The 18,551-nt window shown below is 47.2% G+C and overlaps 1 protein-coding gene and 1 long non-coding RNA gene across 2 annotated transcripts in view; one reads left to right on the top strand and one right to left on the bottom strand.

Annotated features, from left to right (window-relative positions):
* Positions 1-1,693, bottom strand: part of map3k12 (mitogen-activated protein kinase kinase kinase 12) — a 32,282-nt gene extending 30,589 nt beyond the window's left edge. Inside the window, 1 exon segment of the mRNA XM_034172861.1 lies at positions 1,644-1,693. The gene's annotated coding sequence lies outside the window, so the exon portion shown is untranslated.
* The window catches only part of LOC117512698, a 589,105-nt gene that overhangs the window by 491,735 nt on the left and 78,819 nt on the right, over positions 1-18,551 (top strand). The window lies entirely within an intron of this gene.

Raw genomic sequence — 18,551 nt, 5'->3', positions numbered from 1 at the left:
AGCACTCCTCACTCATGGCCTGCCCACAGGCGAATGACGTCACCGACACGCGTGAAAAACTCACGCATGCGCTCAAGGGTTCAAGCTTGTCTGACGTAAAAACATATGAATCAAATCCATTTATTTTTTGAAAAAAATAAAAAGGATCGCTTTTTTCATCACAGACCTCGCATGCTGAAAATGTAGCACTTTTTTTTTTTTAACATTAACCATTAAATGCTCTAGTAATAGCATCACATAGTATTGGTTTAAAAAAAGTGTAAATTGAAAAAAGCTCTCTTATGTAGAGCTCCTCCCCCCTCCCTCCACTATGAGTCGCGTTGCCCCCAGCATTTGTCTAAACCGCTTAAGTGACTGAGAGCTGTGGCTGTACTTTAAAGTTCGTGTGCCCTTGGGGGCACCAAGCAGTTGCCCGCCTTTCCTGGCAAAACAGCACCTCTGTTGATTAGTGTCCAAGTCTCACAACCATACAGCAAGACAAGAAGCTCAAGGACCCTGAACACTTGGACCTTCATTCTCCTGGAAAGATATCACCATCACCAAACATCTCTGTCTACCAACCTCATGACTCCAACCCTCTCGATCTCAAATGTCAAGGACCCGGAGACATAAATGTCACTGCCGAGATAAGTGAAACTCTCTAAATTCACCACTTTCACCACCCACAGGTCCCGGCGGGGGGGGCTGAGACCCAGATCTCAGTCTTGATCCAGGACAATCACAAGATACTCACAAGAGTGCCTTACAAATTTGGAGTGTCTGGATTTTTCTTTCGTTAAAGCAATGCGAAAACAGCAGAACGAGGAATTAAACACTTCTCACCATTCACTCACTCCCCATAATCAAATTTGGTGTGAATCGTGCAGCAAAGTCTCATCGGCGCGCGTGTGAATGGGAGCCCCCCGCACAGGGGAACCATCAGCGGAGATGGTCTTTATGAATGAATCAGCCAAAGCAGGTTGTACAGTCCCGCAGCCCTGCATGCCCCCCCGCTTCTTAAAGTGTCCCTCTGAGGGGCATCGGAGCAGCTCCGCTGGATGTCGTCCGTCATGCATGGAGTAAACATGTGTGTGCACGGCACGGATTGCATAACCGCCATCCAGTGTGGCTGTGTGCGCGCGTGCAAAAGGTACAGAGCAGATGTGCCAAACGCGCAGGCAACGTCCCGCGTCGTGAACCGCATCGTCCCCGCACGAGAGCGAAAACAGATTGTGGCAGAAAAAAAAAAATAAAAATTAACGGCCAATAAACAAGCGCCGGGCCTACGCGAGGGTGCAGCACGCGCACACGCACACGCAGCCAGATCAATCTTTAAATAACCGAGCTCGACGTGACGATGACAGCCAACGTGCATGACTTAACCAGCCCGATCTTTTTTTTTTACTATGACCACGGAAAGTGACGCTGCCGCAGCGCCCGCACGCTCAACACGCACAGTCTGCCCCCGCCAGCAGCGCACAAACATGATTTCCCAGCATGTCCTCGTCGATGATGAGTTTTTGGCAGCATCTGGTCCATGAGTGCAGTCTGAGCACCAGCAATCACCGCAACCTCGAACAAGCAGCGCCGAAACGTCCCGCGGACCACCTGATTTCTTATTCGATCGGTATTTAACCGGCTGCCGTGACATTCCCACGTACCTTTTCTGCCTGCTCGGTGTCGCGTTGTCAAGTGGAAGGGGGTGGGCTCGGCTTTCTACTTGGCTTTGGGAGCAGACGAAATCGTTGTTTATTCTCGCTCCGGGTTGCCTCTGGTGCGTTCTGCTCCCACATCCAAGAGTTCCACGTTCGTGGGACGGATCCCAGCAGGAAAATCGTGTCATCAAGGAGCCGGGAACCCATACAACGTGAGGTGCGCTGGCTGGTTTTTTTTTTTTTTTTTTTTTTTTTGAATGGGGGCGGGGGAGGGAGCTGTCTCCTTCCCAGTGCTGAATTGACGTCACGGAAACGTGAGATGCACCGCTAGAGGGCGCAGCCGCCGCTGTTCGTCATATCCGTCATTTCCACTCCGAAAATGTGTGATTGTCCTGCGCGGTGAATCATTCTGGGTTTGAGGTCCACTTCATCCGTCCGAACGGGAACCTGCTCCAAGTCGGCCCTCCTCCACCTGCCGGGCTGCTGATGTGTCACTGAGCAAGACACCAAGAGTCCCTGGTGGCACTGGCACCTGACCACGTGCACTGTGTGCTGGGGGGGAGCACACACAAACATTATCCACTTCATTATAATAACGACTAGTCACAACACGATAATAACCATAGCTCGTATCTAAATTTATGGGAACAGTAAGGTGGCCCTGAAGTGCAAAACAGACTAAAAAGATCAAATACTGTGATGGTTTGAAAAACGTACCCCCCCCCCCCCCATGCCAAAAAAGAAAACCCATCCCTCCCCAGAACACACAAAGTAGTACAATACTAAAAACACAAGACAAAAAAAACAAAAAAAAAAACACACGTGCTGGTGTCTCACAGATCTTATCCAAATAAATTAATATATACATATATACACTGAACAAAAAACTATAAGCAACACTTTTGTTTTTGCTCCCATTTTTCATGAGCTGAGCTCAAAGATCTAAAACATTTTCAACATACACAAAAGACCTATTTCTCTCAGACATTGTTCACAAATCTATCTATCTGTTACTGAAACTTCTCCTTTGCTAAGATAATCCATCCCACCTCACAGGTGTGTTATATCAAGATGCTGACTTTGCACAGGTGTGCCTTAGGCTGGCCACAATAAAGGCCACTCTTGCAATGTTCAGTTTTATCACAGCACAATGCTATAGATGTCACAAGTTTTAAGGGTGTGTGCATTTTTGTTCAGTACATACAAAAATAAATACATAAAATAAATATACAAACAAAACACAGATATAAACAATGATATTTTGGCAAACATTCTGTCATGTCTGAGAACTGACCTGAAAAATTTAACAACTAACAAACAAAATCAGGTAATTATTTTTAATTAACACAACAAAAAAGATTTTTTTTTTTTTTTGGAAACTTATCCCAATACATTCCAGTGCATTATCCCAGTGCATGTGTATGGAATAGCAGAGTTGCTATGACAATAGCTTTGTAGACAAGGATATTTGTCTCATGTCGAAGTTCTCTGTTGTTGAAAACACGGGTGTGAAGCCAGCCAAAGCAGTTCCTTGAGTCGGTGTTGGATCTTGTCATCATGTTGCCGTTTGATGACACATGGCTGTGGGTCACATTTTCCAGGACCTGCCCGTGTTCAGTTTCACAGCAGGAAGCTTTGGATTGAGCATCTTGGGTGGAGGCTGATATAGGAGCTCTTCTTCAGGTTAATGTGAAGACCAAGATGGTGTAAGGATAGTCAGGTTGAAGTGCTTTCCGTCCATTCTGTGCGTGATGTCAATTATTGATGGCACTTTTTTCTTGGTCGGGTAAAGGATTGTTTTCTATGAAGATGATGGAAGACTGTGGAGCTATGACGCAGCCCTGCCTTACGCCTGTTGGACACCGAAGGCTTCAATTTTGCACCAGTTACCAGAACATTTGGCAGACAGGTCATGGTGGGGAACCCTTGATGAATTTCTCTGGACAGCCCATTTTGCTCAGGATCTTCCACAGAAGTGGGCATGACATCATCATGCTGCTAAACGCCTTTGTTAAGTCAATGAAGGCGAGGTATAATGGTTTGTGTTGCTCTTCACAGACAGCAAAAATCATGTCTGTTGTCACTCTTGATGGTCAGAAACCACTCTGGATTTCAGGAAGGATATTTTCTGCTAGTGGTCTCAGACCATTGTTGGTAATCCATGCAAGAGCCTTTCCTGCAGTAAGGAGATTCCGTGATTGTTTCCACAGTCAGACTTGTCTCCTTTCTGCTTGTAGGTGGTGACAATCATCGAGTCTTTCATGTCTGCTGGTGTTTCTTCTTGAGCCAAAATTTTGGTGATTAGTTGGTGCATTTGGCATTGGAGAAAGGGTCCTCCTTCTTTAAAGGCCTCAATGAGAATATTGTCTTGTGCTTTGTTATTTTTCATGCCGTTAAGGGCAACAAGAGTTTCTTCAAGAGATAAGATATACCTTATTGATATCACAGTGGAGAAATTATGTTTACACTCCAGTTACCTCAGACAGCAATTAGTCCACAATTATTACTTGTTTACCGTAATAATGGCACACCTCAGAATTAAAAACAGCACATACACATTTGACATTATGTGCACTAAGTTTGAAGAAGTCCGTTATCCGAATTGAGGCAAGTGGGTGAAGGTCACGCAGCAACCCTGAGATGTGCTGCCATCAGCTTGGGGGGAGTAACGGGGGCTGCAGCTAAAACTGCACCGCCCCTGCAGAAGGGGAAAGGAGTGACGTGAGCAGGCGCCGGTGTGGGGAGTGTTGATGGGGGGGGTGGGGGGGGGGTGGAGCATGCTTCAGTCCTGTGAAAAGCAGTTTATTGTCTTTGTGAGTTGAGATAAGAAACAGCCAAATGATCCCCAGGCCAAATAAAGTCCTCTGGAGGAAAACAGTCGGGCAATTTGACCTTCAGGCTTGATAAGCCTGTAATGTTATGGTTTAAGCAGTGAAAAACACTTTTAACAGTTCCACTTGAACAACCAAATCCCAATTATGAATTAAGAATATTTACTGGCCTCTGAAATCTTCAACTTCAATTGCAAGGCACGCATCTGCTCCAAGATGTCATCCAATTTGCGTCCGAGTTCAAGAGTCATCGCAGTCTGAGAATGCACTGCCTTGCCAACCTCGTTAATCATGACAGACAAGCGAGGGGCCATGGTTCTTGATGCCGCTGTCTTGCCAATTTTCCAGTAGATCAGGGCAGCACATAAGCCAAAAAGTACCAGCCCTGCTACCATAAGACCAAAAATGAATAAATCCTTGACGTCCTCAACGGAGAAAGGCGCCAAGCATGCCACACGCCAGGAACTCCAGGAGTCGAGAACATAGCCCGCAGGATACGTTCCATCTGGGCAGGTAGGATCCCCCTGTCCTGACCTTCTTGTAGAAAAAATGGTGTCAATAGCGTTTAGAGACCAGCTGATCAATTCCATGGTTAATCCAACAGTAGTCCAGTATATCCAGAATCCAATATAATTGAGGAATTCACAGTCTGGTGAAGTAGGGACTTGAAGGTTAAGCAGAGAACAGAGATAAGGGAGAGTGGAGGAGATGCGACCACCCTCGTCGGAGTCCCAAGCTGAAGTAAGAGTTGGGGTTCGCCTGAGTTCTTCGGTGATGTCTTATCTTGGTAATTGGCTGAGTACTTCCTCCTCCTCAACAATTGGATTGGTGTTCAAAAGGTCTTCAAAGTGTTTTTGCCATCGGCACTGATGTCATCTTTGGTCTTCAACAGACTCAGGACATCCTTACTTTGAAAAGGTGCTTGTCCTTGGGTGGCCATTCCACTTGTCTACTACATTTCTTCAGATCGTTCTGTTCCAGAACCTGTGGTGACCTTGTCAGATGCTGGGATAGCAAATAGGATGGTGGCCAGGTTGGTGTCAAAGGTTCCTTCCCATCATGAGTAGGACCAAGTGTTGGTGCATAAGTGCTGATGATGGTGGCATAACGCTCACTCTCAAGTTAGAGATGGAGTGTCATCAGTTGTTCATTGACACCCACTGGGAGTTCAGTCAGTTTTGGAAGGAGAAAGTTTTTCGTGGCAAAGCCGATGCTGTGGATTTGTCGCTTCTCCTCTGGAAGCTCTTTAAAGAAGAAAGTGTAGCCTCTTACTCCTCCTATAGTTGGCTTCTCCTGCTTTTCTTCCTTCACTCAAGGAAATGACGTCAAGGTTAAGTTTCTGGAGTTCGTGTGAGATAAGAGCTGTTTGCCTTTCTCAAGGGCCCAAATTTTTGTTGTCCATCAGGATTCATATGTTCCATGTACCAAATTTCATCACTTGTGCTTTTGTTTATCTACAGCAGCACTAGTGACCTTCTGGACATGGTCATCTAGACAGGTTAATGTGAAGCAGACTATGTTCAGGGCACCTTTTCTAGCTCCCTTCCTGATCGGGGTGCACAGAGCAAATCCTAAATAGGGCAACTGAGTCACAGATGCAGGTACTGAAAAACTTCTCTGCTTCTTCCAAGTGTCTGATAACTGAATCACACATCTACTACTTCCGTGCTGGGTCAGAGCTCTTTGCAGATTGCTGAAAGACTTGTGGGTGTGCAATGCAGAGTAGAAAATCTACATCCAGGGTCAAGCTAGAGACGCTTGTGTGTGGGTTTGTTTTACGTGGGGATGTTGTGGCATGCCGGCAAACAGACAGATTGTTAGGCTGGGCCAATGGCTGGGAAATACCAGATGTTCGGGAACTGAGGACCTTCTGCAACCTTCATCTGCCTTCACAGCTGCTGGGTGACAAGCCATCACCTCCTCTGCCTAATCCATTGTTGAGGACTTCGTGTTTCACCAGAGTGCCGATGGCTGTCTCTTGTTGGTCATTCATGGTTACTATAGCGGGCATGGGAAACACAAGGTCCTCAGCATACAGTGAGGAAAATAAGTATTTGAACATGCTGCGATTTTGCAAGTTCTCCACTTAGAAATCTTGGAGGGGTCTAAAATTTTCATCTTAGGTGCATGTCCACTGTGAGAGACATAATCTAAAAAAAAAATAAAAAAAAATCCGGAAATCACAATGTATGATTTTTTTAAAATAATTTATTTGTATGTTACTGCTGCAAATAAGTATTTGAACACCTGTGAAAATCAATGTTAATATTTGGTACAGTAGCCTTTGTTTGCAATTACAGAGGTCAAACGTTTTCTGTAGTTTTTCCACCACGTTTTCACACACTGCAGCAGGGATTTTAGTCCACTCCTCCACACAGATCTTCTCCAAATCTTTCAGGTTTGGAGTTTTCAGCTCCCTCCAAAGATTTTCTATTGAGTTCAGGTATGGAGACTGGCCAGGCCACTCCAGGACCTTGAAATGCTTCTTACGGAGCTCCTCCTTAGTTGTCCTGGCTGTGTGTTTGGGGTCATTGTCATGCTGGAAGACCCAGCCATGACCCATCTTCAGTGCTCTTACTGAGGGAAGGAGGTTGTTTGCCAAAATCTCGCAATACATGACCCCATCCATCCTTCCTTCAATACAGTGCAGTCGTCCTGTCCCCTTTGCAGAAGAGCACCCCCAGAGTATGATGTTTCCACCCCCATGCTTCACGGTTGGGACGGTTTTCCAGGTCCTCCTGTGTAGTTCTGAGCTTTCTCAGAATCATCCTTACCCCACAAAGTGAGATCTTGCATGGAATCCCAGACCGAGGGAGATTGACAGTCATCTTGTGTTTCTTCCACTTTCTAATAAATAATCATAACAGTTGTTGTCTTCTACCAAGCTGCTTGCCTGTTGTCCTGTAGTCCATCCCAGCCTTGTGCAGGTCTACAGTTTTGTCCCTGGTGTCCTTAGACAGCTCTTTGGTCTTGGCTAAGGTGGACAGGTTGGAGTGTGTGAACAGGTGTCTTTTATACAGGTAACAAGTTCAAACAGGTGCAATTAATACAGGTAAAGAGTGCACAATAAGAGGGCTTCTTAAAGAAAAATTAACAGGTCTGTGTGAGCCAGAATTCTTGCTGGTTGGTAGGTGTTCAAATACTTATTTGTGGCAGTAACATACAAATAAATTATTAAAAAATCATATATTGTGATTTCTGGATTTCTTTTTTTAGATTATGTCTCTCAGTGGACATGCACCTAAGATGAAAATTTCAGACCCCTCCATGATTTCTAAGTGGGAGAACTTGCAAAATCGCAGGGTGTTCAAATACTTATTTTCCTCAGCGTATTTCACTCCAACAGGTAATTCCCTATTTGATCTGTTACCCAGGTGTCACATTGTGCACCTGCAGGCTCAGGTTTAGGTTGAGGTTGAGGTTTAGGTCAGTGCTGCTGACCTCTCAGATTCAAATAAAACACCTGATTTTCATTTTTCTTTTTAACAGAACACTATGAGGTGAAGACTAAATAGAACAAGATGGTTGAAGAACACAGACACAAGGAGGATGTGAAGAAAAACAGTCTCCTCAAAGAACCTGGGAAAGCTGAAACTGAAGTCACCAAATTCAACAAAGCCACAATGACAACCTGTTGTAGAAGCATCTGGAGGCGATTGTCAAGCTGAATGAAGAGCAAGAACATCTGTGGGACATGTTGGAAGCTCTCAAAAATAATATAGACAAAGATCTACCAGCTAGGATGGCAGACTTTAACAAGAACTTGCAGGCTGAGGAGGAACTGTACCAGAAGAAGCAGGAGTCCAATAAGGAAGAATGCAACAAAGAAGTGAAAGAAGCCAGATTCCAAGAACAGTTGGAAGTCCAAAAGGCCAGACTCACAAAGGAAAGTGAATCTAAAACGAACAGATCCTGGTTGTACATTTAGGATATTAGGAGGATAGATTTGTCATTACACGAGTGCAACAACAACGAGATTATGACCACGCTCAAGTTACCACAGACAAGATACAGCAATTAATCCACAATTATTACTTGTTTACCGTAATAATGGCACACATCAGAATTAAGATAACACATACATTTGACATTGTTTATATGCACTAAACTTGAAACAGTCCGTTTTCTGAATTGAGGCGATGTAAGTGTGGGGGAGCTGCAGCAACATGTAGTCAGCCTCCACCAACTTGGGGGCAACGGGGACCTACAGCAGCTAAAAACTGTGCAGCACCCCAGAGGGGGAAAGGAGTGGCGTGAGCGGGGACTGGGAGATGCCCCCCCCCCCCCCTTGCCGAGTCCCAAGCGAAGTGGTTTTGTTGCGAGTTTTTTTGTCAGCAAAGTTTCTGACAAACTAAGAAACAAATGTAACTGATGGAGGGAACATCTGCCAGGGGTGGATCCAGGAATTTTTGGTGGGGGGTGGGGTGGGGGTTTGACTCATCACAAATGGGCAATCTGTTCATTCATAGATTGACAGTGTAATAATGTCACAATATTGATTTAAAAAATAATTTTTATACTATGTCGTAAGCAACATTGTGAATACTAATAAAAAAGTCAAATTTGAAAAGTAAAGTACTAATTTTAATTGTAAATCATACCTTTAATTACTCCGTACAAGACAATATATACAATGTGATATTGCTAGTTTTTGCAGCTGTTAACAATGGGTTAAGTCAATAACATGAACAGATTCAAAAAAGTAAAACAAACAAACAAACAAAAAACAATGACTTACTCTGACTATTGTTCAACACCTAACATGAAGTGTAAGTTATAGAAGTACGTCTAACTTGAAAATCCATCATGCATATCATTGACATTTGTCCTACTTCTATGGACAGATCATGCAGGGTAAAAATGATTTCATATTGTTGAACACAGTGATGTTTAGCTTTTTTCAGTAGAAGATAACGACTAAGAAATTATGGCACAAATTTCATTTTTTTAAAATAGAAGCGAACCGCCGCACAGCGTAGATGGAGGCACAAACCAGAAATGGCACAAAATTCAGCCCAGCGGAGAAAAAGCCACAAACCGGACAGCACTGTCGTAAAAAGCAGTAAAAAGCCACAAACCAATGGCAGAACAAGCCACAAACCAGAAATGGCTTCAGAGCTCTGCAGCATCTCACCATGTCATTTAGGTCCTTCAGACTTTTTTTGAGTAAATGCTTCGAATGGAACATGAGCATGGCTAAAACCTTTCAGACCCCCGCCTGTGAAGAGGAGCTTCATCCTGGATCCGGCCCTCCTGGCCGACTTCTACCGCCGACACCAGGAGGCGCCCGTTGAGGGGGGGGTCCTGTTGTGTGGGCCACCAGAAGAGGAGGTACTGCTGGCCCACCACCAGAGGGCGCCCTGCCTGAAGTGCGGGCTTCAGGCTGGAGAGGGTGCTGCCGCCACGGACACAGCCGGGAGTGACAGCTGTTACTCATTATGTCCTGACAGCTGTCACTCATTCTTCATCATCCCACTCCATAAAACCCAGACGTCATCTCCACCTCATCGCCGAGATATCGTACTTCAATGGAGGTAATATCCTCAGCCATTTGTGTTTACCTATAATCTGTACATTGTGAGTGTTTGCAGGCGTACCGGTCCCTTGTTTTGTGGAGGCTGAGTGAGTGCAGGACGGCACTCTTTTCCTCTGAGGGATCACTGCAAACTCATCAGCATATTGAGTGAGAGGTGGAGGTGGCATTCCCACCGTTGTTGTTACTGGGTGTACACACACCCACACTTGACTGTCTTTGTTCTTTGCCGGCAGTACCAGATCCGACAGTCGGGGACGGTGATCACCTGGGAATTCGGGACTTGGCGGTTCCAGTATTCACCGGGTCGGTGGCGGCGGAAATCGTGTGGTTCCGGCTCTTCTCAGGACAGACGTCTTCTATCCTCGAGCCTGCCCACACGTCACCTTTGTGGATTGACTGTAATCATATTCTGAGATTGTCTGTGTATTCGTTGTGCACCTTCACAACATTAAATTGTTACTTTTTGGCTCATCTATTGACCGTTCATTTGCGCCCCCTGTTGTGGGTCTGTGTCACTACACTTTCACAACAGGATATCTCGGCCAGCGTCATGGATCCCGAGGGGCGTCATCCATCTGTTGGACAGCCAATGGAAGAGCAGGGTGCACAGGCGTCTGCAGGAGGCGTGCTCGATGAGTTGCAGCAAATCCTCACTGCCTTTACCGCTCGGCTGGATTTGATGTCCGAGCAAAACATCATCCTTAATCGCAGGATGGAGGCTCTCACCGCACAGGTGGAAGCGCGCGATCAGAGCGCTGCTGCGGCTCCTCCTCCTGCCGACCCGGTGCCGGGTATTAACATTCCACTGGTCGTTCAACAAACCTCCCCACCATCCCCTGAAGCATACATAAGTCCCCCTGAGTCGTACGGGGGTTGTGTGGAGACGTGCGCGGACTTTCTGATGCAGTGTTCGCTCGTCTTTGCACAACGACCCGTGATGTACGCGTCTGACGCCAGCAAGGTGGCTTATGTTATTGCTTTGCTTCGGGGTAAGGCACGCGCCTGGGCTATGGCACTCTGGGAACAGAACTCACGGTTGTTATCAGCATACACTGGGTTTGTGGGGGAGTTCAGAACAGTGTTTGATCACCCTAACAGAGGAGAGACCGCTTCAACAATGCTGCTGTCAATGCGACAGGGGCGCCAGTGCGCAGCCGAATATGCAGTCGACTTCCGCATCGCGGCTGTGAGGTCCGGCTGGAATCACGTTGCGCTCCGCGCCGCCTTCATAAACGGACTGTCATCGGTCCTGAAGGAGCATCTGGTAGCTAAGGAGGAACCGTGGGATTTAGATGGGCTTATCGATCTCGTTATACGGTTAGACAATCGGTTGGGGGAGCGAGGCGAAGGACGTGGCCGGATACGCGCCGTCCCTCTCCCTTCCGGGTTCGAAAAGGGGCTGCCCTCCCCACGCTCCACAGCTGCAGCGCTCCGTGGGGCAACAGCTCCCCCTGTTGATGTTGTTAGGGAAAAGCACAGGGCCAAAATGAGGAGGCTGGTCCGCGGGGAGTGTTTTCTCTGCAGCTCGAAGGAGCACATACAGAAAAACTGCCCCAAACGGCCACAACAACAACCGCCCTCAGAGACTGGGCTAAGGGGGGGGTCAAAACATTTACGTGGGACACACACAGATTGCCACACGACTCCCAGTTACAATCCTGAGTGGGGATTTAACCTTCAAGCCCCCAGCACTGGTGGGACACGGGGTCAGAAGGGAATCTGCTAGACAGCAGATGGGCGAGGTAGGGCTCCCTCTGGTGGTGCTTCCTTCGCCATTGCAGGTGCGGGCACTAGATGGCACCCTCCTCCCTTTAATCACACACAAGACACAACCAGTAACTCTGGTGGTGTCTGGAAACCATCGGGAGGAGATTGAGTTTTTTGTAACTCCTTCTACCTCCCGCGTGATTTTGGGCTTCCCATGGATGTTGAAGCACAATCCCCGGATTGATTGGCCGTCTGGGGTGGTGGTTCAGTGGAGCGAAACCTGCCATTGGGTGTGTTTAGGATCCTCGGTTCGTCCCGATTTACAGGCTAAGGAGGAGGTCAAAGTCCCTCCCAATCTAACGGCAGTGCCGGTTGAGTACCACGATCTTGCTAACGTCTTCAGCAAGGATCTGGCACTCACCCTTCCCCCGCACCGTCCGTACGATTGTGCCATTGATTTGGTTCCAGGTGCTGAGTTCCCGTCCAGCAGGCTGCACAACCTCTCACGACCTGAGCGCGAATCAATGGAGACCTACATCCGGGACTCATTAGCTGCCGGGCTGGTCCAGAACTCCACCTCCCCGATGGGGGCAGGTTTCTTTTTTGTGGGCAAGAAAGATGGCGGACTCCGTCCATGCATTGATTACAGGGGGCTGAATGAGATTACGGTTCGCAACCGATACCCGTTGCCGTTGTTGGATTCCGTGTTCACCCCCCTGCATGGAGCCAAAATCTTTACTAAGCTGGATCTTAGAAATGCGTATCACCTGGTTTGGATCCGGAAGGGAGACGAATGGAAGACGGCATTTAACACCCCGTTAGGTCACTTTGAGTACCTGGTCATGCCGTTCGGCCTCACCAACACCCCCGCGACGTTCCAAGCCTTGGTTAACGACGTCTTGTGGGACTTCCTGCACCGATTCGTCTTCGTATATCTGGACGATATTCTCATCTTTTCTCCAGATCCTGAGACCCATGTCCAGCATGTACGTCAGGTCCTGCAGCGGTTGTTAGAGAACCGACTGTTTGTGAAGGGCGAGAAGTGCGAGTTTCACCGCACGTCTTTGTCCTTCCTGGGGTTTATCATCTCCTCTAACTCCGTCGCCCCTGATCCGGCCAAGGTTGCGGCGGTGAGAGATTGGCCCCCCCCAACAAGCCGTAGGAAGCTGCAACAGTTCCTCGGCTTCGCTAATTTCTATAGGAGGTTCATTAAGGGCTACAGTCAGGTAGTTAGCCCCCTGACAGCCCTGACCTCTCCAAAAGTCCCCTTCACCTGGTCGCATCGGTGCGAAGCCGCGTTCAAGGAGTTGAAATGATGGTTCTCTACTGCGCCAGTTTTGGTGCAGCCCGACCCTAGCCGCCAGTTCGTGGTTGAAGTGGACGCCTCTGACTCAGGGATAGGAGCCGTGCTATCCCAGAGCGGAGAGACTGATAAGGTTCTTCACCCGTGTGCCTACTTTTCACGCAGGATGACCCCGGCTGAACGGAACTATGACGTCGGCAATCGAGAACTCCTTGCGGTGAAAGAGGCTCTTGAGGAGTGGAGACACCTGTTGGAGGGAGCATCTGTGCCGTTCACGGTTTTCACTGACCATCGGAACCTGGAGTATATCAGGACCGCCAAGCGGCTGAACCCCAGGCAAGCCCGCTGGTCACTGTTCTTCGGGCATTTTGACTTCCGGATCACCTATCGCCCCGGGACCAAGAACCAGAGGTCGGATGCCTTGTCCCGGGTACACGAAGAGGAGGTCAAAACTGCACTGTCGGATCCACCGGAGCCCATCCTGCCTGAGTCCACTATCGTGGCCACCCTCACCTGGGACGTGGAGAAGATCGTCCGGGAGGCCCTGGCACGAAGCCCGGACCCAGGACCTGGACCAAAAGACAAACTATACGTCCCACCAGAGGCCAGGGCTGCAGTCCTTGACTTCTGTCACGGTTCCAAGCTCTCCTGTCATCCAGGGGTGCGAAGGACCGTGGCAGTTGTCCGGCAGCGCTTCTGGTGGGCGTCTATGGAGGCCGACGTCCGGGAGTACATCCAGGCCTGTACCACCTGTGCCAGGGGCAAGGCTGACCATAGAAAGTCCCAAGGTCAGCTCCAACCGCTTCCTGTGCCTCATCGCCCCTGGTCCCACATCGGCCTGGATTTTGTCACGGGTCTCCCACCGTCCCAGGGCAACACCACCACCCTCACGATAGTGGACCGATTCTCCAAGGCGGCCCACTTCGTGGCCCTCCCGAAGCTCCCTACGGCCCAGGAGACAGCGGACCTCCTGGTCCACCACGTCGTCCGTCTGCATGGGATACCCACTGACGTAGTCTCGGATCGTGGTCCCCAGTTTTCCTCTCACGTCTGGAGGAGTTTCTGCAGGGAACTGGGGGCCACCGTGAGCCTCTCGTCCGGGTACCATCCACAGACGAATGGACAGGCAGAGCGGGCCAACAAGGAGCTGGAACAGACCCTCCGCTGTGTAACATCCGCGCACCCGACGGCCTGGAATAACCATCTGGCCTGGATCGAGTATGCGCATAACAGCCAGGTGTCTTCTGCCACCGGCCTCTCCCCATTTGAGGTGTGTTTGGGGTACCAGCCCCCATTATTTCCCGTGGTGGAGGGAGAGGTCGGTGTGCCCTCAGTCCGGGCCCACCTTCGGAGGTGCCGTCGGGTGTGGCGCACCGCCCGTACTGCCTTGTTGAAGGCCTGGACGAGGGCCAAGACCCATGCAGACCGCCGGCGGTCCCCGGCCCCTGCATACCAGCCCGGGCAGGAGGTGTGGTTGTCGACGAAGGACATCCCACTACAAGTACAGCCACCAAAACTGATGGACAGGTTCATCGGCCCATTTCGCATCCTCAAGGTCCTCAGCCCTGCCGCAGTGAAGCTCCAGCTCCCAGCTTCACTGCGGATCCACCCGGTGTTCCACGTCTCCAAACTCAAACCGTACCACACCTCACCCCTCTGTGCTCCCAGTCCGGCGCCGCCTCCTGCCCGGATCATTGATGGGGAGCCGGCTTGGACAGTGCGCCGGCTCCTGGACGTCCGTCGAATGGGCCGGGGGTTCTAATATCTGGTGGACTGGGAGGGGTATGGACCCGAAGAACGCTTCTGGGTGAAGAGGAGCTTCATCCTGGATCCGGCCCTCCTGGCCGATTTCTACCGCCGACACCCCGATAAACCTGGTCGGGCGCCAGGAGGCGCCCGTTGAGGGGGGGGGTCCTGTTGTGTGGGCCACCAGAAGAGTAGGTACTGCTGGCCCACCACCAGAGGGCGCCCTGCCTGAAGTGCGGGCTTCAGGCACGAGAGGGTGCTGCCGCCACGGACACAGCCGGGAGTGACAGCTGTTACTCATTATGTCCTGACAGCTGTCACTCATTCTTCATCATCCCACTCCATAAAACCCAGACGTCATCTCCACCTCATCGCCGAGATATCGTACTTCAATGGAGGTAATATCCTCAGCCATTTGTGTTTACCTATAATCTGTAAATTGTGAGTGTTTGCAGGCGTACCGGTCCCTTGTTTTGTGGAGGCTGAGTGAGTGCAGGACGGCACTCTTTTCCTCTGAGGGATCACTGCAAACTCATCAGCATATTGAGTGAGAGGTGGAGGTGGCATTCACACCGTTGTTGTTACTGGGTGTACACACACCCACACTTGACTGTCTTTGTTCTTTGCCGGCAGTACCAGATCCGACAGTCGGGGACGGTGATCACCTGGGAATTCGGGACTTGGCGGCTCCAGTATTCACCGGGTTCGGTGGCGGCGGAAATCGTGTGGTTCCGGCTCTTCTCTGGACAGACGTCTTCTATCCTCGAGCCTGCCCACACGTCACCTTTCTGGATTGACTGTAATCATATTCTGAGATTGTCTGTGTATTCGTTGTGCACCTTCACAACATTAAATTGTTACTTTTTGGCTCATCTATTGACCGTTCATTTGCGCCCCCTGTTGTGGGTCCGTGTCACTACACTTTCACAACATTGAAGATTTACTTTACTACATTCAGAAGGATCTTATGTGTAAATATAAGTCATTTTTTTGGTCCAAAGATTTGACTGCATTTATTTCAATGTAGGTCTCCTTTAAAGCCAAACTGATTATCACTTGTTTGAATATAGAATTCAAGCCTTGAGTATAATATATTGTCTAAGACTTTTGACACAATGCTGGCAAGGGCAATGGGCCTGTAATTTTGCAAGCTATTCAATTTTGCTGCCTTATCTTTAATGACAGGAACCAAAACAACACATGTAATAGATTCAGGCAAAAATCCATGGGTTAAAAAACCAGTAAACCACATTGATAAGAGGGGACATAATCTATAGCTAGAATATTTCAGATGTTCTGCTGTAATACAATCTAACCCACAAGTTTTATTATTTTTAAGCTTCGGGATTGATTCATACACTTCACTAGTACGAACAAGTATTGCCTTTCTACCGTCGGTTTGTGGGTTTTTACAGCTTTTTACGACAACGGTTTGTGGCTTTTTCCTAAGTTGTTTCCATCCTCCAGCCAATGCAAAGGAGTCGGTATCGGGTTATTTGGTCACGTGACTTTTAGTCAGGATTCTGACATTTTGCTGACTGGCTGAGACACGCCGCTCGCTGATTGGCTGCAGCCTTTGTTTACAATGTAGCACTGGTACCATTTTCGGCGGTTACGCCACAGCCGATCACAGAGCATGGAGTGATAGCCAATAGCGGCCGACGTATCAGATGGACCAATCACAGCCATGTTTTCAAAAACACGCTACCAGTCTCTTTGTATAAGAGACTGTGGTACCAGTGCTAGCTTTATCCCCACTGCAGAAAATGTTTGTGCCATTTCTGTTTTGTGCCTTCGTCTGTCGTCTACCATAAGAGCGAGCTTCGCCGCTCGTATTGTCTAACTGTCTTATTTTCTTTATATATATATATATATATATATATATATATATATATATATATATATATATATATATATATATTTTTTTTTTTTTTACTTTTCCCCTTTCTTATCTTTTTTCATTCATATTTTTTCTTTGTGTCTCTTCTTTTTTGGGCTGGGGGGTGCGCAGCCTCTCATCTGCTCCTCTTGATCCAACCCAACCAACATGTGATATACGTATATCAGTAGCAGGCCCGGATCCAGACCAGTTTAGACCGATGCAGTTGCATCGGTCAAATTTTTTTTACACATCGTTCGTCATCGCTAAAAAAAAAATCTTGAATAATCCCGAATAGTGCTGAACGTGTCCCTGCGGTGAACACAGCTTTTCGGTGGTTTTCATGTCAACCTATAGTCCGTAAATTATACGGATTTCTCCGAGTTTCAGAGTCATACGGACGTACAGATAAAGTCAGATATTCAGGGTTTGGTCTGCAGCAGCTCTGTAATCGACCGTTTCTGCAGGGCGACTCCACTTTGAAGCTGTGAACCATTGAAGCAATGCTTCGAGCCACTAGCTCATTGGTTCTTTGATTCGCTGCTCTTCAGAAATGGCAAGTCCACTTCTTAACCCCTCTCAAAGCCATTAAAATACCGTGAGGCACTTATGTGTGCATTAAAGTCAATAACTGGGACTCCTGTCTTGTCACCGTCAAGAAACGAGAATCGTCTTCCGTTCTGTTCACACAGCTCCAAACGCTGCACGGCTGTGTGCTGACTGAGACAAGAGTCCGATTGGAATAACTTCAAAATGAATTGCCGCTTTAAATAAAATTACACCTCTTTCCAAATGTTGTAATACAGACAAGAAACTACAATTGACTAAAACGTTTTTTTCCTCCCAAAATGAGACATGCTGTATCTCTTTACAAATTACATCCTGAAGTGCAGGACAGCAGCTGTAAGAGCTCAGGTTAGATATATGGAAAGATATTTATGCCAATAATGTCTAAAAGGAAATGCTTTTGACAAAAAACACAGATTTTGTTTATTCCTATTTATGTCCAGAGATCAAGGATTCACCATGTAGAGTTTATTATGTCCAAAGTTTAAGGATCCAGTGACCAATTTCATATTTATTTACTTAGACTCAATAAAATGTTCAATTTCAATTCAATTTTAATTTATTCGGCTTATAAAGTGCCAAATCACAACAAAATCTAAATATACTAAAACAAATACATCACAATTGTACACATATCGCAACTGTGGTATGTGTACAATTGTGATGTATTTGTTTTAGTATATTTAGTCATGGACATGATGAATATTGTTACCTGCTGGACTATTTCTAATTTTGATTGGTATCAATGGAAAATGTCTTCTGTGAACTGTCTGTATCTCAATATATTATTATTAAGAATATATGCAGCCATATTTTTATTGATTTTATCAACTGAAAAAAAAAATCATATATGGATTCGGGTATAATTGAAAGATTTTGGCAATAAATTTGATACTGTTTACAGTCAATTTTTGTTATAGTGTTGTTTTTTTTTTAGGATATCATATTTATACAAATAAGAAGTGTTCACTTGGTCCATGAAGTGTAATAAATATATTAAAAGAAGTGTGACAGTGTATGTTGCACACGAATAAAAGAATGAAGATTATTGAATAACAAGACGCGTACGATTTTTATTTTATCATTGGGCAAAAATGCATCTTGTCAGATTTTCACTCTGGATCCAGCCCTTAGTTAGTAAAGCAAGTTGCCTTTGTACAAAAGTAAGGGGGTGTTTCACTTACATCCTGACGTCGGCCTAAAACTAGATTCCTTGTTGACAGAAGATAAATTTTTTAAAATTAAAATCTAGATTTATATAAAAATTCTGGACTGTGTCAATCCACTTTCCTATGCAGATGTGTACACAGACACAGACACACGCACACAGCATGTTGAATGCGTGCGT

The sequence above is a fragment of the Thalassophryne amazonica genome, chromosome 6 (assembly GCF_902500255.1).
Source record: "Thalassophryne amazonica chromosome 6, fThaAma1.1, whole genome shotgun sequence".
Classification (NCBI taxonomy): Eukaryota; Metazoa; Chordata; class Actinopteri; order Batrachoidiformes; family Batrachoididae; genus Thalassophryne; species Thalassophryne amazonica.
Note: the sequence above shows the minus strand (reverse complement) of the source record. Positions and strands in the feature narration are given on the sequence as shown.